Genomic DNA, 21,930 nt, shown 5'->3' on the forward strand with positions numbered 1-21,930 from the left:
TTATTCTGGAGAGAATGTTTATATATATGATGGCTGAAGATAAGGAAATGAAAAAAGGCTATGAGAGGTTCTATCCTCAGAGGACTCAATTTAACCCTTACAGTTCCAAAGAACAAGAGAATTCTTGAGATGAGACATGAACTAGTTAATGCAGCATTGAATTGTGGGACTGTCTTCAGAAATGAGAAGGCAGCAGTTTATAGGGATGGTTGAAAGTGGCTTTGTGACCTTTCTCACAGGTGATACATGGGAAATAAGTATTTATGCCTGCTACATTTCTTGTTACACTGTTAATAAATGGTAGAGTCACTAACATTGATGGTTGTTTAAATCTAAGACAATAAGGTGTCAATAGAAGTTGCAATGGAGGCATGAGCCAAGGTCTACAGGGAAAAGAAGTTTCTCCAGTTTATTAAACACACATTTCACACAGTACCTGGAGATACTTCAGATTAAGGAAAAGGCCTTGTAGTCCTACGGACGAATCACTTGAAAAACAAGATGCCTCGTTCCCCAAGGATTCCTCACAGACTCCAGAAGAGGATTCCTAGAGAGGCTGGGCCCGAAGTCAGTTAGTCATTACCTTCAAGACTGCCCAGGGCTCCATATGTATGTATACTTGCCCCTCCCAAAGTTTTCCTCCACCCCACCCCTGTTTTCCCTCAGGTCTCTAATCTCCTCCACCTACCATAAGTCTTTTGGTTTTAGATTCCCAGAAGTAGACAGGCCAAACACTAAGGCGTATGGCCTTCTAAATTCAGTTAGATATAGCTTGCAACGTGCTAATCGAGGAGGGGGATTAGCTTAAATTGTAGAGCGCTCGCTTAGTATGCGAGAGGTAGCGGGGTCGATACCTGCATCCTCTACTTTTGCTTCCTCCAGGTCATCGGACTCCTTCCTTTCCCTCTCCTCTGTATTTCCAGGAGAAAGGCGGCCCGACAGGAATCAGCCCCTCAGGAATACCCTGCTTCTTCCTCCAATGTCCTTCCCAGCTTCAAAAATAGGTTATTCTATTTAGTCCTCAGCAAATGCTCCTAACAGAAATTCAGGAAGATAGAAATAGGCCGATGGGAAGAGCAAGAGCAAAAACTGCATACAAGCAAGCGGAGGGACAGTGGAATGCAAGACAGAAACAAGTATTAAGAGCCTACTAGGTACCAAGCACATGCTAAGCACTTTACAAATATTATCTCATTAGATCCTCGCAACAACCCTGGGAGGTAGGTGCTGTTATTGTCACTGTTTCACAATTGAGAAAAACAGAAGTTGAGAGAATTCCCAGGTCCATGGAGCTAAGTAAATGTCCGAGGCCCGATTTTGAATTTGAGTCTTCTAGACTCCAGGCCCAGCACTCTATCCACTGAACCAGCTAGCGGCGCCAAAATGCATTCGCAGTCCATTGCCTTTAGCCATTCCTTCACCTCTTGCCTTAGGTCCTTTCATGCCTTTGTGTATATAAGAGCATTTTACTTTGGAAAGGTGAAGTACTTTAAGAGATCGAAAGTGATTTCCTCCTTAAAGGCATCTACACTATTTTTAACAGCTATCTTTGTGAGAATGGGCAGTTCCGAGACGTACTTCTGCATTCTGTTGGGTCCAGCTTGTGAGTAGATTAGCTAAAATGGAAAAGCTCTCGCCTCTTAAGCGAGAGTTAGCGGAATCGATGCCAGCATTCTCCAGTTTTGATTCCCTTACTTAACTCTGATCAAGATCCCGAATATTGGGTGTAGGTCAGCTGACCGGTTCCCACTCCCCCCTATCCGCAGAAGAAAGGCATCCTCGGAGGAAAGTCTGTCTGAACATCAATCTATCGTTCCTCCAGTGTGCTTTTGTGCCCTCTGTAAATGGTCCACCGGATCGCAGGAATTTAGAAATGATATAACTTCCTGGGTGTCTTGACGACTTTATATAGCAAGAGGAACGACATCCAGACGTGGGGAACATAATGGGTTTGCAAGTTCATCTCTCTAACCACTTATCCACCTTATCACCTAAATGTAAATATTCCTTGCACACGTGAAGAAGTTTTCCGTGGGAAAAGAGGAAGCCTGCTGATGAACCACAAGTGAGTTCGCAGCAAAAAGGATCTGAACCCAGAAACGTCATTACAATGGAGCACAGAGTAAATCAGCCTTCAGCCCTCAGCGGCTTGCAGTCATGAAACTTGCTGCTTTAGAGTCCTGAGCGACGGGATACCCTGAACTCTCTGGAGGGAACCTCGCCACAGAAGCAGCACAGAATTGGTATTCGACCTCAAAGAGCATCAATGACATCAAGATGCTAGGGGCAAGATACAATATGTTTGACTGTAGTCGATCAGACCTGTACGAGCTCGGAAGGTTCTAGCACAGGTCAGGCACAAGTAGTCCGTTTAAACATTTGGGATAGAGATGTCTCCAGATTTGCGCATTTCTCCTTCGTGCTGCTGCGATTCTGGTTTGCTCAAAGACGATAGAGCCTTCTTTGATGCGAGTATGTCATGCTGGGTGGTCCTTTGCCAGCTTCTCCCACGTCTCATAATCGGTACTGACGTTCTTCAGAGAGGCCCTGAGAGTGGCCTTGTAAGCCCTTCTCCCGATCTCTGTATGAGCGCTTGCCTTGTGCGATTTCTACATAAAATAGTCTTTTAGGTAGGTAAACGTAAGTTTGGCATTCGAGCTACGTGGCCAGCCTATGGAAGTTGCGCTCTCTTCAGCAGAGTTTGAACGCTTGGCAGTTCAGCTCACGAGAGGACCTCTGTCCCGTACCTTATAGATTGCCAGGTAATAATCTTCAGAACCATTCTAAGACAATTTCAATGGAAGTGGTTCAATTTTCTGGCGTGGAGCTGGTATACTGTTCAGGTTTCACAGGCACACAACGATGAAGTCAGCACAACTGCTCTGTAGACCTTCAGTCTGGTATGCACCCTAATACCTTTTCTCTCTCACACTTTCTTTCGGAGTCTCCCAAACGCTGAGCTAGCTCTGGCAATGAGTGCCTCAATCTCCAAAGTATACTGCCAAAGTAAGTGAACTTGTCCACAGCATTCAAAATTTCTGTAACTATTGGTTCCATGAATGGACGGTGCAGTGCTGGTTGATGGTTCTCCAGCTGGGATGAATTGTGATTCGGTGATGAAGCTCTTTCTTGCATTGTTTTTCCTACAGTCTCTGGTTTTCCAAACCCTGAGTAGTATCCAGAGGGGAGCCGCCTGGACTCTAGAAATACAACTTGATTAAAGATGGATAACACCCAGAATTTGAGGGGAATCTGGAAAAAACTTGATGGAGATACCGGGGATCGAACCCGGGGCCTCACACATGCAAAGCGTGCGCTCTACCACTGAGCTATATCCCCAATCTCGATAGTGCCATTTCGTTATATTTCCATCTGGTTCTTACCTATTTTCTCAGAAAGGTTGGTGTGGGATGAGTGGTGTCTCTCAAAGAGACCCCAATACCATTTGTATTCCAACAATCAACAAATTTTCCATTTCCTTTTCTGCCCCTGAATGTACGCTCCCACATTATATTTTTATTTAATTTATTTTTATTATTTCTTTCACTTAGAAATGGAAAGCAATAGGGAGCTCCTGAAGGTATTTGAGCATAAGAACTTTTTTTTCCCCCTTGCAGTAGAGAGGAGAATAGGTTGGAGATGGGAAAACATCTTGGGAAGCTAATGACACAGTCCAGGTCATTGTTTGCTATGGAATAGAGACTAGAGGACAGATTTTAGAGATATGGCCAAGTGGGAATCCCCAAAATCTGGTATGTAATTAGACATGAGAGGTGGAAGAAAGAAAAAAGTCAAAGATCTGTTCTTTGACATCACCGCTCACCAGATCTTCCGATTCTCCCATATCTACATTATTTAGTCTTTACCTGGAATTCTGACTATTTTAAATAGCATTGACCATACCGCATCTCAAAGCCCAACCCCTTTCTGTTTCAGGGACATCGCACTCTCTCTGTAATGTCCTCTCCTTACCGAAGGATCTTCACATTATTCACATCTCCTTCTCTTCTCTCTCCACATTTCAATCCTTTTGAGGTTGACCGATTGGTTAGTTCTTGCTGTCCTTTCTCCCAAAATAAGATCACTATGTTGGGGTCAAGGTATGGTGTCCGACCATGGCTGATCAGACCAAAATAAGATCAGAAGGCTCCACCACAGGTCTGGGCACAAAAAATCCACATGAACATTTGGAATGGAACCATTTTATGGAGAGACTTAGTGTATGGTGGGGCCAAAGATAGAAATGGTGGGGTCAGAATGAGGAGCACTGGTGAGAGCATGTAGAAGTGATGAAGGTTAGACAATGACCTCTGTTTTGGAAGGATTGAGTTTTTGTTTTTGTTTTTTCGAGGAGAGGGTACAACCTAATGAGGATATCATTCAGGAAATATATCTGTGTCTCTGTAATACAGAAGAGAAACTAGGACTAGAGATATAAATGTGGGACTCACTTTAAGGAGTTGAAGCCATGGAATAAGATTGCTGAAATCAGAAAAATTGAAGCCATCAGGATAAAGCAAGAGCAGTTAAACTGTTTGGAAGATGTAGGAAAATGTATGGGGATTTCTATATTTCCTTTGCTCAGTAGTAACTACTTTCAAGAGGCTAACTCAGGTCCCTAGGAGGGCTTGAAAAGCAAAAACAAATAGACTCTATCTTGAACCAATCTTGACCATTCAAACCCATGTGACAAGTACAATCTCTGACAGTAGGACACTTATGAAGCAAAACGTATTCAAATGTAAAACATAGAGAAGCAGAACCCCCAGAATGCACCAGCACAGTAGAAGCAGTGCTCAGAAAAATCTAATTCACTTTTCCTGTTTCATTTTTTGATTTAAACATTCGTTTTTTTATTACTGAAAAAAAAAAATCCTGACAAGCATTGACGTTCATGAGTGTTTCCATATGTGCAGAAGAAGAGTATTGTGCTCACATTCATTGATCTCTTCCCCGTTGTTGTTTTTCTTTAAAGAACATAATAAATTTAAATCCCTCTAGTTATGGTCTTCTGGATGTGCCTGGGGCACTGAGAAGTGAATAGACAGGGTAACAAAGCTACAATGTGTGAAAGGTAGGACACTGGAGGCAAAGTCTTCCTGACTTTGAGACCCGATTTTTACCTACTACCTTGCACTACTTCTCAACACTTCATAAAAATATAATAATTTAGAGAGGAAAAGGACCTTACAAATAATGCAGTCCACTCCTTTCACTTTACTGACGATGAAACTGAGGCCCAAGAATGATTATGTTAAAATTTATTGTTCATTATTTTTTAATTAGCAAGCATTTAAAAAAACTCTGCCCTCACTAATTCAGACTGAAGTGGAGTTGTGAACTGATCTAACCATTCTAGAAAGTAATCCGGAACTATGTCCAAAGGATGTATCTGAAAAGTATGGTGCCAAAGCAAATAAACGTATCCATACCAGCTGAGATGAATTGTGACTCAGTGGAACTAATGAAGCGCTTTCTTGCACTCTTTCCTAAAGTTTCTCGTATTCGAAACCCAGAGTCGTAGTATCCAGAGGGGAGCCGCCTGACCAGGGAAATCTCTAGAAATACAGCTTGATTAAAGATGGTGGAGAGTCCCAGAATTTGAGATGAATCTGGGAAAAACCGATGGAGATACCGGGGATCGAACCCGGGGCCTCACACATGCAAAGCGTATGCTCTACCACTGAGCTATATCCCCAACCTTAGTAGGCTTCTGATGAAAAATTCTATCGACCTCCAGAAAAAAGAATCGATGGAGTCTAAATGAAGTCGAAACATACTTTTTGTACTTTATTTTTCTTAGGTTTTTTTTCTGTTTTCTTTCACAGCCTGTGTAAAATGGAAATATGCTTTGTGTGAATTCACAGGTAATTCCATATCAAATTGCTCATTCTGTCAAGGAGTGGGGAGAGAAAGGAGGAAGGGAGAGAATTTGGAACTCAAATTTTTTTTAAATGAATGTTAAAACTTTTTGTACATATAACTGGGCAATATTTAATTAAATAAATAAAAATACTGGGGAGGGGGGGAAATCTGTCCCTCTCACTACTTCTCTCCCCCAACAAATATTAAGCAACAAAGCTAGGAAAAAATAACCCTTATTACACGTCTGTATAGTCTGGCAATATCTCTGTCTGTGTCTCTCTGTCTCTCCCCACTTAAAATCAATCATTTCTTTGTCAGAAGGTGAGTTGTTGACCCTCATTTAAACAAGTAATATCTCTTTTAATTCATATGCCTGGTTTTTGATCCACACTATTATTTTTTCCAAACCACAGAAGAGATCTAATCTTTATGAGTTTTAGAGCAGATCTAATCAGTAATACTAAAAGCATATTTCAAAAGAAACCCTTTGTCCTCCAAGGAAATGATTTTGAGTTCTGTTAGAACTTAAATGGAATGCTAGACTCCTACTCATCATGCCAAGGGAAACAGAAGGTTCAGAAACTTTACTTATGGGCGGGTGGGGTGGGAGGAAGGGAGAAAATTTGGAACCCAAAGTTTTAAAAACACATGTTTAAAAAAAATGTTTCCACATGCAACTGGGAAATAAGAAATACAGGAAATGAGATACAGAAATCTATCCTGCCCTACAGGAATATAGAAGGGGAAGGGGATAAGAGAAGGCAAGGGGAGAGAGAGATAGAAGGGAGGGCAGACTAGGGGAAGGGGTATTCAGAATGCATGCCATCTTGGTGTGGGGGGAGGGGCAAGATGGGGTGAAAATTTGGAATTCAAAATCTTGTGGAAGTAAATGTTGAAAACTAAAAATAAAAAAATTCATATTAAAAAAAGAAACTTTACTTACCTTTTAACTTTTCTGAAGTTTGGGATAGATACCCTCCTTTAGTGCTGATACAGTGGGAAAAGAAAAGACTTGAGAGGCAGAAAACTAAGACTCATCCTTGAAATGTTGGACAAATTTAAGTCCCTAAAGAAACCAAAGCAAAAGCAGATGGAGATGCTACTTATCAAATGGCAGCCTCATACATACAAATCCCGGACTCTACATCTCCAAGGCTGCTTGGACCTACTCAAGCTTCCTCTCTAGCATTCACTTATATTCTCAAAGGAACCTAGGGGCCAACCTCCCAGGTTTCAGGCACAGGGAGAATTTACCTGACTTTTTTCACTTCCTATCCTCTGGACTCTGAATTACTCCTTCGTGGGGGGGGGGGAATGAAGGAAACAAGCATTTGTTAAGCACCTACTACGTGCTAGATACTTTTGTGAGTATTAACTGGTTTGATCCTCACAGCAACTCTGGTAGGTAGGTGCTATTATGATCTCCATTTTGCAGTTGAGGAAACTGAGGCTGAAAGAGGTTAGGTGACTTGCCCAGGACCACAGAGTGATCTGAGGTCAGACTTAAACTAAGGTCTTGACTCCAGACTCAGCAGGTTCCTCTGAGACACTCGGAGAACGAAATTAAATTGAGGTGGGGGGCGGGAGGGGGAGGTAGGTGAAGAGGAAAACAAAGATACATAATTTGAAATGTTCTCCAAAAAGAATCAGGAGCCATGAAAGATTATTTTTTAAAGCAGGAGTGTGGTACATAAATATATGAATAAGAATGGTAATTGCAACAGCTAAGAGAAAGGCACAGTTTGGGGACCTGAAGACCTGTTACTACACTATGAAAAATAGCCTAGGTAGGTGGTACTGAGGGCTTGAATGAGAGGCGATGGGATAGTGGCTCTGGGAAGAAAGAGGAGCCAAGTTAAAGAGCTAGGACAGATAAGGAATCCACAGAACTTCGAAGATATCTTCTGTAACACCTTGGGAGGCAGTGTCTGATCTCCTCAAATCCATAACTTTCGGTGCTCACTGCTGTCTGTAACTCTCAGCAGCTTTAAACACTGCTTTCCCCCTTTTTCCACATCTTCATACTTTTTCCCAATCTTTGAGGTTTGTGAATAAAACGCAGCCAGGATAAGGGTTCTTTCACAGTGCCCGTTGTTTTTAAAAACTCACGTCCCTGGGTGGGCTCGAACCACCAACCTTTCGGTTAACAGCCGAACGCGCTAACCGATTGCGCCACAGAGACCATAACGAAAGGTTGGACAGCAGAACTCGCCAAAACAAAAACCAGAATCTTGGTTCCCTAAAGCATCCTGAGATAAGCATGAACCCCAAGGAACCTGTAAGATTCGCATGATTGTGTCCGAAACCTGGAACAAATACATACCTAGAGAAGTCGGCTAACTGTGCCCAGACTATGGGAGGGAGAGAATGGGGAGGGACCAAGAAGACGAGATTGGTAGTTTTCTTTTTTCTGGTTGGAATGAAAATATAGCAATGAGAATCTGTATGGCTATATTCCGGGGTCTCAGGAGGGAGACGAATCCTTTGATATCTTCTTGGTATTTTGGGGGCTTATGTTTATTCAAAATTATGGCTCTGAAGCTTATACGTACTGGAGACACTCTGTTGTCCTCGTTTTGGGTTTTATTGTTAGCCTGAGAGGGGCAGGGAGGAGATTATCCTACCTGGTCTGGTCCAAACTTTTGGTCTCTCAGGTCTCTGTGGCGCAATCGGTCAGCGCGTTCGGCTGTTAACTGAAAGGTTGGTGGTTCAAGCCCACCCAGGGACGTGTCATTTAAGCATCTTTTCTGCCCTAAGATAGTTATCTTCTTACTTTCCAGTTGTTCGACTGCTAATGTCCTCGACTCTCAAATACACGTCTCTAGTTCCGACCATTCTTCTGTGGTCTCCACCAGTTTATTCAGAGGTCTTCCGTTCTTTCCACTGACTTCCCCTTCCCAGCTCCTCCAGCCTTCTAGATTTTTGTTACAACACTTCAGGTAACAATAGGAAGCTGTTCAAGGAAGTTAACCGTTAGTAAAGACTTTGTGGGACCAGAAAAAGACAGTGTAATCACCAGAATCGGAAAGAGGAATGGTTGATCAAAGGTGTTTAAAAAAAAAAAACCTGCCTAGAATTTAAGGGAGCAAGGACGAACAGTTATGGGTATGATAGATCTGGGAGATCTTGAATTCTTTAAGAGGTTTTTGTTTTGTTTTGTTTTGTTACCCCTCCCGCGGTTCTATGGATTTCCATCCCAGCAACGTCTCTACGGTTCTTCCAGTGGCCAGTATATCCTTCCCTCTGTTGCCAATATATGTTTCTTCTGCTCAAAAGCCTCCAGCGGCACTCTATTACTTCCCTCCTCCAGATCAAACATTGTATCTTTTTGTCCCCATTTGTATGCTGCCACATAAAGTAAACTTTCATGGAGCCACCATCACACAGACTTTGCATTCCGGAGGTAATACTGGAAAATTTGGGATTTGGAAAGGACCTCCTGCCTACAACATAGCCGACCACTGTGAAGAGAAACAGACTACACTACGTTGCAGGGTGGGACATATGCACTAATGAATAGCACTAATTATTAGGAAGTTTTTCCTTCAATTGAGTCTAAATTTGTTATTTTCTTCTATGGATTTTCAAGGCCCTTATATTTATTTCTTAGTTTCCCAGGACCACTTTCTGCTCATTAATGTGTTTTTAAAATGTGCTGCCCAGAAACAAAAACCATACAGAATCACATAATTTAAGAGTTGGAAAGTTCTGTTACTATATCTAAAGAGGTTGTCTAGTCCAACCCATACCTCCAAAGGAATCCCAAACAAGCTAGGAGACTTATCAGACCATCAAAGCTATACACACACACACACACACACACACACACACACACTCTCTCTCTCTCTCTCTCTCTCTCTCTCTCTCTCTCTCTCTCTCTCTCTCTCTCATTTTGAAAAGCCATAAAATGTGAAGTCATGACATTTCATTTCATTTTAACTCTGAGCCCTCATACTGGGAATATTCCCAACAATTGTATAAATCTCTCCCTCTTTCCCCTGGGTACTTCAATGTACATACAACTAAGTACAGTAATAAGGTCAACCGGAACTTAGACAAAACTGGTTGGTTGGTTGCTTTGTTTTTAGAACAGCCAGTAGAAGTAAAAGCAAAGAGGCTCCTAAGAAACAAGAATTGTTAAAGGGATTGAGGGAACAAGCATTTATTAAACACATGTGCTAGACCCTGTACTAAATGCTTTACAAATTTGATCCTTACAACAACCTTGGGAAGTAGGTGCTATTATTATCTCCATTTTATAGTTGAGAAAACTGAGGTAGAGAGAGGTTAATAGACTTGTCCAGGGTGACACAGCTAGTAAGAGTCTGAGATAAGATTTGAATTCAGTCTTTCTGGACTCAGACCCAGGCCTCTATCCAGTGCAACACTTAGTTGCCTCTAAAGGAGATTTGGGTTTACTCAGAGATAGAATAAAAAGAGGGCAGTAGGAAGAGGCAGACTTCAGTGGGCTTTATCTCCATAACAAAGCAGGCAGAAGCCTCTACGTGTTTCTGTTTGTCATGTACTCAGCTCAATCATACAGTCTCTGTATCCCAAGTCAGAGTATCTTCAGCTCCACACTATTAAAGCATGCCAGTTGGCACAAGGCACTCAGGAACCAGCATCGGTTGAGGCTCTACTTTACCTTTTCCTCATCACTTCCCCTTGGTGGTTGGAACGGTTCTTGTTTCTTTGTTTTTCTTTTCTTTTCTTTTCTTTTCTTTTCTTTTCTTTTCTTTTCTTTTCTTTTCTTTTCTCTTTTTTTCTTTCTTTCTTTCTTTCTTTCTTTCTTTCTTTCTTTCTTTCTTTCTTTCTTTCTTTCTTTCTTTCTTTCTTTCTTTCTTTCTTCCTTTCTTTCTTTCTTTCTTTCTTGGCAATCTGGGTTAAGTGACCTGCCCAGGGTCACACAGCTAGTTAAGGTTTCTTGCTTCTTAGGCAGTTTCATTTCTCCCTCTCCTTTAGCATCCAGGGAGGCAGACTGCCCTTTCAGACACAATTACAGACCACAGGATTTATTTATACCAGCAGACACGTATTTCTAGTGTCCAGCCCCATTCAGATCCCTTCAATCTCTTTAAAATGAACTGCTATTTAGTTATATAAGCTTCATCTTATAATTATGAAATTGATTTTTAACCCAAGTGTAAGACTTTTTCTGTTTTGGGGGGGTTTTTTTGGCCCATGATATTTCATCTTTTTAAATATGTTACAGTCTCCTACACCATTAAGATATTTGTGGATCCTAACTCAATTATCCAACCTGGTACCCCATTTTATGGGAGTGTCTTATCCACTGAGCTAAATCATTGGGCCTTCCTCCAAAGCAGTCAATTCCACACTAAATTCTGAGTCCTTTAGAGTGGGTTGTGTCATTCATAATACCTTCACCTGCCAGTGATACCAGATAGGAACCAGCAGCTGGATATAAAAAGAGACACAAATCATATTTGTTCTCTAGCCCTGTGTTTCTCAGGCTATTGTTTAAGGCTTACAAAACACCTATTTCCCACCGCATGGAAGGTATAGAGGGATGGTAACTATAATCATACCCAAGCCTGTATTCTAGGAACAGTTGGACAAATGGAGGAGTTTATAGACTGACTATATGTAGTTATCTTAGCATCATTTGTTTGTTGGTGCTCCTGGAGGGGTAGCCTGAGTCCAAAGATTAGATAACACTGGACAAGAAGTTCTGGATTCTAGATTCATCTATGTCACTGTGTGACTTGTCTTCTAAAACATGAAATAACAGTAAATTAGCTGTGAATTCTTTCCCAAGATTGAGACTATACATTTAATGACTATAGTAGCTTTTTCAGTTGTCATCTACTTTTAACAACATTTCTTATGATTTTGAGGAGAACATCAAACCAGGAAAGCCTCACCCTGGGCAAAGCTAGCCTTATGATTTGTCCAGTCTTCCTTGACCACTTCTGAACATTGCTGGAGAAAACTGCAAAATTGAGCTGATTTCACTCATTATCAGTGCATGACTATAACTTCTGTCTCTGGTGCTTGATCAACGTTTTTATCCATTTTTAGTGACTCCTTATCTCAGCCCCCCATGTGGCAAGTTTTATACTTTTTCTCCCCTCCTCTAGATAGCAATTCTATTCCAACATTCACTACCCTCCCCTATATACTAGCCCCTCCAACATACACAGAGACACACACAGAGACACACACACACTGGAAGTAGAAAATTCTACTTCACTAAAAATATGGAGGCCTTCCAAAAAGAGCTTCCTTAGGCCCTCCATGCCTCCAACCTCAGAAGCATCACCCTCTTCCTTTCTTTCTATAAGAGGAGAGTTATGCCTATTACTCTCTATCCCTCCACCTGTACCCTTGACATTATTCCTCCCTACCACCTCTAGGACCATGCTTGAGCCCCTTAGCTCTCATGTATCTTCCATTGCTCTCTTTTCAGGGGTTGGCCCTAAATTTTATTGAGAGCAAGGTGGATGAACCAAACTATACTTCAAAATTACTAAACTGGGAAAATATTTGTCACTGCTCTGAGCCTTGATCTTATCAGTAATAATTCATATAGTTTGCATATTAGAAAAAAAGTTCTTTTTCATTAGACTTACTGTTTAGTAACCTCTCTTCCTCATCCTATACTTAAGATTGAGGTAAGGAAGAGAAAGTAAGAAGATATCTGGTTGTTGATGACTTTGAGTTACAAGGGTAGAAGCAATAAGAAATCAATGAAGATTTTTGAGCAGAAGACTTGTATGACCAAATCTATACATAGGAACAATCACCCTGGTTGTATGAAGGTTGGGGGCGGGGAGCAGAAAATGGGGGTGATAAGATTCATAAAGAAACTATTCAAACAGTCTGAAGACCGATGATGGGATTATGGACTAGGTGGATGACAATAGAAAGAAAGAAGAGGATGGCAAGAAATGTGGAGATAAAATCAGTAGCACCTGGTATCTGATAGGATATGATGAGGGAGAGGAAAGGTTCAAAATAACTCCTAGGTTACCAGATCTGATGGCTAAGTGAATGGTGGTGTCACAAATGGAAATAGCGAAAGCAGAAGGAGCAACAGCATTGGGGGGTAGATGGAAGAAACTAGACTTAGTTCTGGACATATTGAGTTTGAGACACCAGTAGAGTTGCCATTCAGAGAATGAAGCAGGACAAGAAAGATATTGTGGAAAGACCCATGGCAGGCCTCTTGGTCAGCAGGTCAGGCAGGAGGGCCTCTTGGTTTTTGAAGGAATCCCGGCCAGGGCCCGTTACCATATATGAAGGAGCAAAAGGGCTTAGGTTCATTCCCCAAAGCACCCATAGACAATCTTGGCACAGTTAGGAAGAGGATAGGAAGAAGACAAAAGGATAAAGAGAGAAGACAACCCTGAAAGAAACAGAACTGTGACAAGTTAACCCTATAGACCAGGAAAGGGAAAGTACTTCATCTGAATGGTACTGTGATTTCATGAGCCCTTGGATGGGGACTTGTATGGGGCTGGTATTGGAGAGGTTTCCCGGCTTGTAACTGTCTCCATTGAGCCTTTCTGTCTGGCTGTCCGGAATATTGTCTTTTAGGGCTGATCACTTCTTCAAAGGGCTCTGGGCTGCCCAGGTGGGCTCTTCTTTCCTCGCTTCATCCTTAGCTTCTTACCTCAACTGCTCCTTACCATTCTTCTCCAGGACTGCGCAAAGATACCTTCCGATTTCTTTGACATCCAAGGAGGTTGTTTTCATTTTCCTTAAGGGATGATAGGGGGTGCTGGAATCACTCAAGGAGGCTCAAAGTCTCGCCACTACAAGAGTGCGAGTCCTGGACTTATTAAAAGAGATACAATTCAGAGAGTCTTGGGAATTTCTTACTTCCCTCCTCAGATTTCCCTGTATTTCAGAAGTTGAAGCCAGAGCACTAGCAAAGGAGATAAAGGGAGGGAAAAGGGAAGTCCTCAGGTTCAATCTTTCTAGAAATGATGTGCAGGGAGAGGAAGGAGCCTTAGAGAACAGGGAACCAAAGAGCCGAAGTCAAGTCAGTCTTAAGGGTACCCCATACTGGGGGAATGTAAAAGACTGGAGAAATTTTTGATCATACCCAGATCTAGAGGCCACTGAAAACACACACCCAGAGATGTGTGAGGTTTGGCGGGGAAATCCCTGGAAACAGTTCCCTTCTCAAGATTTAGCTCAGCTACCTTGGTATTAAGGCAATAGGAAGCTGGGGCTTCTATCCTACTTGCCTGCATTTCCATTTCCTCCACTGTCTTCCGGTTATACCTGTGCCTTCTAATCCCTACCCTCTCCCTCTGGTTTTGAAATTTACTCAAGGGCAGGCCCAACATCAGTTTGTTCCTCCCCAGGCTCCTGCTTTTGTTTTTGTTTTTGTTTTTTTGCCTCGGAAAGATTTGCCTCTTATACAACACAAACTCTCTTTCCCCACCTACTTCTCCAGGTAGTGGGAGAAGAGACATCTATAAATGTGTCGGAAGCTTATGTAAGTCCCGGGTAGGGGGATTAGCTCAAATGGTAGAGCGCTCGCTTAGCATGCGAGAGGTAGCAGGATCGACGCCCGCATACTCCAGTTTTGATAAACTTCACACAAGTGTGAGTGGTTTGTTCTCTGAGTAGTAAACCACAGGTTAAGTGCAATATAATCAGACTCCATTTCCCTCAGGGCAGAGACTCATAGTACGAACTGAACGAACACCTTTCCCTTCAATTGTAGTGACCCTACTATGCCTCCAACCATCCCATGGGAACTGTTCTCACCGAAAATATCTTAGATGCATTACATGCATGTCCATTGAAATAGATGAGTTGGGCAAGTACCATTTTTTACAGTTCACTGGTGGGTTTCCACATCTTCACTGTTAAGATTCGATTACTGGTTCCCAAATCCTTTATTTCCCCAGAGCTACTGTCTTCCTTCTTGTTATGGTTTGGACATAGGAGTGGGGAAAGTGGTTCTATCACAGCTAAAACTTTAAGGCATTGAAATGGATGAGACATCTCTACAACGTATTTTGTGATACATTGAAATCCTCCCCACCCAAATCCATGGGAAAATAATTGAAGAACAAGACTCTAAATCCCACAAGCAAAGATGAAGCCTTCCCAGAATGGTAGAACCTGTCCAAGTCTGTGCCATACTAGAATGGCTTTCAAGAATCCAGCATACATATCCCAAGGAACTCAAAAATAAAGCCCAATAAATAGTACAAGCTATTCGTAGCCACATTTCGTACTTGACTAAACAAACTGTGATCAGAAAGCTTAATTATGGAAATATGACTGACTGTTCTTGGCTAGTGCCAGGTGCTCTGTCTGAACCCGGATTTGAACGCAGGTCCTTCTGAGTTTAGGGCCAGCGCTCCACCCATTGCACCACCTAGCTGCGCCTGCTTACAGCTTCTTAGGACAGCTAGTGGGATAGTTGGGAGCTAGCACCCGGAAAAGGGTTGGGCACCAGGCAGAACTGAGACTGTTCCTAGGGAGAATTCTGACTTTTCCACCAAACTTTGTTCTCCTTCCTCTGTGGCACTCCTCCCCTAAATGTTACCCAAAAGCAGTTTTTCTTGTCAAGTCTGTCCACCACTCTGTTTATATTTGTTCTCTGAAGCTTTGCCTCTCCTCTCTCCTGTCTCTGGTCCTGCTTACTCACAGAAGGCTTAGGTCTTTGGTCTCATTTTCTCAGACACAGGCAACTTCAAACATAAGAGGTTTTTACTGTAGTATTTTAGAACCTACTAGGAGTACTTTGAGAGGTTTTCGTTGTGCTGGGGGGTTAGCTTAGATGGTAGAGCGCTGCATGCTTAGCATGCGAGAGGTAGCGGGATCGATGCCCGCATCTTCTAATTTTGAGTGCTCGGCCCTGTGTACCTTGAAGTAAACTAAGCTGAATTATTTCCCCTCTTCTGAGTTCCAGGAGCAGGGCTGGATCTAAGTACAGCTAACTATTTCCACCCTGCTTCCGAAGTAATTCACAACTCATAAGTTCTATTACAGTACATTACAGGCCCAAGTTAAATGCTCCATCGAAATGTCCGAAGATAGAGATGACATAAAAGCCGCTGGGAGCCTTGGATGCTATGGGAAGAGGAACGACACCCAATCATGCAGAGCACAATGCCCCTCTCTCTAACCACTCAACCACCTGGTGGTCTAAAGATAGGCATCCCTTTTGGTTGTGGAAAAGTTTTGCAAGGAAAAGGCGGAGGTGTCTGGTAAATTTTCCTAAGAAGACGTTTGGACCATTTGTAAGGGGAAACCGCGAGGATAGGACACAAGATAACTAGCTCTCCGCCTTCAGCCGCTAAAGAGACGTGAAACTTCTTGTCCAGGAGTCCTGTAATTGGACAGCAGCCGCTATCTGAAGGACCAGAAGGGCACAGATTCATCCCGAAGATGCATAAAGGAAACTGGAAGGGAAGTAGGTAAGGCTGGAGCATGTAGGGTGCTCTGGGGGGAAAAAGAGAACGTCCATGAGAAAAGAAATAGAGAACAGACACACCATTGACTCAGACACAGGGAAAGAATGGGAGTCTTGTTTTTCTGATGTGTGTCTTCCATATGGGAGTGTGGCCATGCAAAGGGAGGGTAGGGTATTTTCCCCAACAATTTCCAGAAATCTTCAGGTTTGACTTTCTTGGTGACCGTCTCTGAAGGCTGAACATTTCTCTGAAGGACTCTGATAGGTATCCCAGTGGGCTCCTCTTTGCTCCTCTTACCTAGAGCTTTTCCCCCTTCAGAATGTTTCCTCTTCTCTTTTTGGCCTCACTCTTCAGTCGGAACATTACAATAATTACTTTCAGTCGCATCAGGTTTATTTCTTCGAGGCCAACAGAGGTTGACTTTCACAGTGCCAAACCACAAGAGGACCCCGGGCCTATTAGCAGAGATGTGACTCTAGGAATGAGGTTGGTCTTCATTGTTTTGGGTTTCCTAGCTTTTAGCGATCGGAAACTCAGGGGACTGGCTCGGGGGAAGTCCCAGGCCAGAATTATCACCTTGAGAAGTTCGGTACAAGTTCAGTGAGTTAGGAGGTTCAAGAAGTTAACTTCATTAAAGCGGGAAGAGTAGAACCCAAGACAAAAACCTAATAGAAATGCCGGGGATGGAACCCGGGGCCTCACACATGCAAAGCGTGCGCTCTACCACTGAGCTACATCCCCACAGGGACTTGCCTTCTTTTATTGTCAATTAGTGTGTCATTTATCTGATTTGTCAAGAGTGTGAAGGTGAACAGTGGGAGTTTGGGAGAAAGGGAATAAGCATTGATATAGCACCTGTTATGTGCCAAACATTGTGTCAAGCAATTTATAAATATGAAATCATGTTATCCTTACAACACCCCTGCGACTTAGGTGCTGTTATTATCCCCGGTTGAGGGAGAGAGCTGAGGCTGAGAGATTAAATTAAGGGACATGCCCGATGGGTCACACAGCAGCAAGTGTATGAGGTCGCATTTGAACTCAGGTTATTCTGACTCTAAAGCCAGCTAGCTGCCTCCAATTCCAACAACTGGCATTTTAAGAAAACTTTCTAGTTATCATTAAGATCCCAAAAAACCTATAAAATTTCTCTCCCCTTTTCTGCCCCTGAATATTGAGCCTTGTGTTGGTAGTTTCTCTGAATGTAGAAATGAGAATTAAAAAGACACCAATGTAATTTGAACTTGATATGTAAAGCAATAGAGAGTACTGAATAGTTGGGGAGGGGGGAAGCTTTTTCTGGCAGCAGAGAGAAGGATTCAAAGGTCTGTTGATAAGCTACTGATTTAGTTCAGGGCAGGTTTGCAGTGGGAATAGACTTAAAAGAGATGCCAGAGACCAAATCCACAGAATCTGTGTGAAACTAGATGTGAGAGGTGAGGGAGGCAAAAGAGTCATACCACCACACCACCACCCTTCACCAGCTCTTCAGCTCTCCAGCTCTCCCATGTCCCTTATGGCCAGTCCTTGAACTCTCCAAAGTCTTTAATTATCCTTATCCCCTATTGTCGCTGAATTTTCATAGCAGGAAGCCAGGCTTTTACTCTGGTTCTCTCCACCTGGAATGTCCTTACACATCCCACCATCAAAGCAGGTCAAAATCCTAAGAAGTGCCAGCTTAAAGGCCACCTTCAGTACAAATTGTCTCAGCCCAAACATTAAGAAACTTGTTTTTCCATGAAACCATCTTTGGTATTCTTAAGAACATTCTCAGAGCACTTAAGAGTGTACCCTGTACACAATCTAATTTTCGTTGTTATTTGAGTAGTTACATCTGATCCTTACATCTTTCCTGAAGTAGTTAGAAATTATCCAAAAAAATTGTTCTCCTTGAAAATAACAATAATAGTTACCCCTTAAAAGGTTCTTTAAGGTTTGCAAAGTGCCTGGCAAATACTACCCCATTTTATCTTCACAACAAGTAACTGCTATCATTATGTTTGTAAAATCTTTATGGTGGAAGACAATGAGCAGTAGGAAACAAGGAAAGGAAAAGAGGTTTACAGAAAGCTTGAACTGAGAGTCATAACAAAGGAATTTTAGGGTAAAATTGGAAAGAAAACAATGAAAAGATCAGAAATAGAGATCAGTAAAGGATTTTATAACAAATTCTTTTCACCATTAATTATAGTGGAGCCACTACATTTTGAATGTAACATTACAATCCTGGCTGTTGTATAAAGCAATGAAAATAGCCATGAAGAAAACAAAGATGAGAAGAGCAACTAGACTATGTATACATAAGAAAGCTGTACTCAAGGCAATGTAATCATATGTGTTGGGGAACTGATTTTTCTAGACATAGCGGGGGGGGGGGGGAATGAAGTTCAAGGAATGGGTAAAAGCTGTAACTATTATTGCTCTAGCAGGTGACAAAAGAAATACCAATACCTGCTGTCCCTTCTTCACAAATACTTTCAGAGACAAATCTGCACATACATACAAGGCTTTTTTATGTAGATTGAAGGGGGGCAGGGACAGGGCCAGGTTTCACAAATGATATTTTAGAATTGATCACATACTAATAGTCATACAATTTACTGAAAGGCATATGGAATAAGATATCAGTCTTTGTTTACTTATGAAAATGTATCATAAACTAGAAAATGCTCAACAAATAAGCATTCTCATGTATAAAGAAGGCCAGAAAAAGAGGCTGGTATACAAATACTTTATTAACTTAAAAAACACATTTTTGGAACAAAATACCACACTGAAGATTGGGTTGCCAACACTATGTCTTTCATGCATATGTTAAAATCATACAATATTCCTTAAAACATCTATCAATAATATTCCTTAAAATATTAACCAAATCTTTTTTTAAAAAGTTTTAAAAGTTTAAACTTAATAGGCACTAAATATAATGTGGATATCTGTACTTAAAGTAGAGCAGAAAAATAATGTACATGAAACTGCAAATGTCTATTATGAATGTATTGCTTTTTAAGTATGTAGTAAATTCAACATGGAACTTAAAATTTTTATTTATTTTTTTATTCTGAACTTAAACACCAAAAAATGAGCATTTGCTTTTATCCTGGAGAACAGAGTGAGGAGGGTATATGAAACCATGTATCTGAAATTCATGCCAATAGCTTCTCTAAAGTATATATTTCACATGTTACATTCCAAACAGTCTTGCTTGTCTTTGCTTCCTTCAGAACTTTCTACTTTACTCTTTTGGGCATTTTGAAAATATTTTGATAATTTTCATTTTTTCAGCATCATGACTGCTAATCCCCTTCCCTTCTCCCAATCTCTTTCCAAAATTAAAAACTTATTTGTTCTTTGACTCACTAATTCTTTAGAATTAAATTATTTGGTTTCTAATCAATTTTAATCCTGTCTTCAAATGTCCTTTGTTAAATTAAGTTATATTGACTTGTATAAAAAGATATAGTTAATATTTGTTTCTCTGCATTAGTTCATCAGATTTTTATGCTATGCCACATGGTCAGTTTTTAAAGGTGCTGATGGGAGAGTGTATATTCCTTTCTATTCCCATTTGCTAATCCCCAAGATCTATTATATATAGCTTTTCTAAAATTTTATTTAGGTCCTTTACTTCTGTCCTGTTTCTCTTTTTCCTAGATTTTTACAGGTCTGGAAAATGTACATTGAGTTCACTAGAAGTATAATAGATTTTCTTCCAGCTCCTTATTTTAAGTCTGTGTGATTCCTTATGTTTTAAATGTGTTTCTTATGAAGAATATATTGTTGGATTCTGCATTCTAAATTTTTTCCTATTCTTCTTTATTCTATGAGTGAATTAATTCCACTCCCATTCATGGTTATAATCATTAATTGTAGATTTTCTCCATCCTAACTCTTATACATGTTATTCTCTTTGGTCATCTGTCCTCCTCTTCATAGAGAAGAAATTGGGATAGAGGGGGCAGAGAAGAGTGCACTTCATACTAATGACCAATTATTGAAAGGATCTGTTTCCATTCTACTCCTCTTCTTGTCTTATCCTCTGCTTTCTCCAGCATACATTTTCACTGTATCTTTCTTTCCCTGTAATCTCCTATTGGGGGCAGCTATGTTGCATAGAGGACAGAGCACAAGATCTGAAGTCAGGAAGACTCATATTCCTGAGTTCAAACCTGGTCTCAGACATTTATTAGCTATGTGACCCTGGGCAAGTCACTTAACTTGTTTGCCTCAGTTTCTTTATCTATAAAGTGAGCTAGAGAAGGAAATGGCAAACCACTTCAATATCTTTGCCAAGAAAACTCCGAATGAGGTCACAAAGAGTCAGATGTGACTTAAATAACTAAACAATAACAATCCTCCTTTCATGTGCCATCCTCCAACATTAGAGTTCATTTTGTTTGTGACTCATCCTTCATGTATTCCACCTTCCCTCTTTAACCTGGCTATCTCATCTCCCTGTCCTCACTTACTTCCCTATTTAATGTATTTCTATGCTAAATTGTGTGTGTGTGTGTCCAATACTTCTTTGTCCAGTTTAAATGAAAGTTAGGATTATGTGATGCCCATTCCCTCACAACCTTTTCTACTTCTTAGTATTTTTTTCATCTTTGCATTTCTATTACGTAAAATAGTAAGTTTCTTCCCCTTTCTTTCTTTCTTCCCTAGTATATTCCTTTTTTCTTCTATTTTCTTTCATCCCTTAAGACTCACAAAATAGAACCAAACCACCCTAGGTCTTTTGTTTTTCTTATCTAAGTTGTCCAGTCGCTAGAGCACTGGACTTATAGTTAGAAACACGAGGGTTCAAATTTAGATTTAGAAACTTATTAGCTTTATGACCTGGGCAAATCACTTAACATCTGTCTGCCTCAGTTCCCTGATCTGCAAAATGGGGATAATAATAGCACCTACCTCCCAGGGTTGTTGTGAGGATAAAACAAAATACTATCTGTAAAGTGTTTTGCAAACTTTAGAGCAATATAAATATGTGTGTTTATGGTTATTGTTATCATTATTATCTCCTTCTATGACCCTTGATGACATTGTGTTTCTGAAAGGACACCTATTTCTTCCTCTCCTATTAAACACTTCATCATTGTATATCCCCTTCCAAATGCTGAAGTGCATTCACCTTTCTAGCTTTCTCTACACTCACGTGTTTGCATTTCAAAGTTCCTATTTAGCTCTGGTCTTTTTATCAAGAATACTTGAAAGCCCTCTATTTTATTGAAGGTCTACTTTTTTCATGTAGGATTATTTTTATTTTTGTAGGGAGAGTTATTTCTGATTGTAAGCCTTTATCTTTCACCTTTTAGAATATCACATTCCAACATCTCCTTTACACACTAAGTAGTCTCTGCCAAGTCCTGTGTGATCCTGATTGTGGTTCCTTGGTAATTGAATTCGTTCTTTATGACTCCTTGCCATATTTTTTCTTTGACCTAATAGCTCTGGATTTTGACGATGATGTTTCTAAGAGTTTTCATGTTGGAATTTTGTTCAGGAAATGACCAGAACATTCTTTCTATATTTATCTTAACCTTTGTTTCTAATAGATCTGGGCAATTCTGTTTATAATTTTTTTGAAATATGGTACCCAAACTTTTTATTACTGTCATGATTTAAAGGTAGTACAATGATTCTTAGATTATCCTTCCTG

At 40.9% G+C, this 21,930-nt stretch overlaps 5 non-coding genes across 5 annotated transcripts; 1 reads left to right on the forward strand and 4 right to left on the reverse strand.

Annotated features, from left to right (window-relative positions):
* Nucleotides 1-3,267: 3,267 nt before the first annotated feature.
* On the reverse strand, nucleotides 3,268-3,339 carry TRNAA-UGC (transfer RNA alanine (anticodon UGC)). Its single transcript has one exon. It is a non-coding gene; the product is annotated as a tRNA-Ala (tRNA).
* Nucleotides 3,340-5,626: 2,287 nt separating this feature from the next.
* TRNAA-UGC (transfer RNA alanine (anticodon UGC)) lies at nucleotides 5,627-5,698 on the reverse strand. The gene has a single exon. It is a non-coding gene; the product is annotated as a tRNA-Ala (tRNA).
* Nucleotides 5,699-7,973: 2,275 nt separating this feature from the next.
* On the reverse strand, nucleotides 7,974-8,047 carry TRNAN-GUU (transfer RNA asparagine (anticodon GUU)). Its single transcript has one exon. It is a non-coding gene; the product is annotated as a tRNA-Asn (tRNA).
* A 472-nt stretch (nucleotides 8,048-8,519) lies between these two features.
* TRNAN-GUU (transfer RNA asparagine (anticodon GUU)) lies at nucleotides 8,520-8,593 on the forward strand. Its single transcript has one exon. It is a non-coding gene; the product is annotated as a tRNA-Asn (tRNA).
* An 8,347-nt stretch (nucleotides 8,594-16,940) lies between these two features.
* TRNAA-UGC (transfer RNA alanine (anticodon UGC)) lies at nucleotides 16,941-17,012 on the reverse strand. The gene has a single exon. It is a non-coding gene; the product is annotated as a tRNA-Ala (tRNA).
* Nucleotides 17,013-21,930: the final 4,918 nt, after the last annotated feature.

Source organism: Phascolarctos cinereus, unplaced genomic scaffold, assembly GCF_003287225.1.
Source record: "Phascolarctos cinereus isolate Bilbo 61053 unplaced genomic scaffold, phaCin_HiC Scaffold_9;HRSCAF=440, whole genome shotgun sequence".
In the NCBI taxonomy this organism is placed as follows: domain Eukaryota; kingdom Metazoa; phylum Chordata; class Mammalia; order Diprotodontia; family Phascolarctidae; genus Phascolarctos; species Phascolarctos cinereus.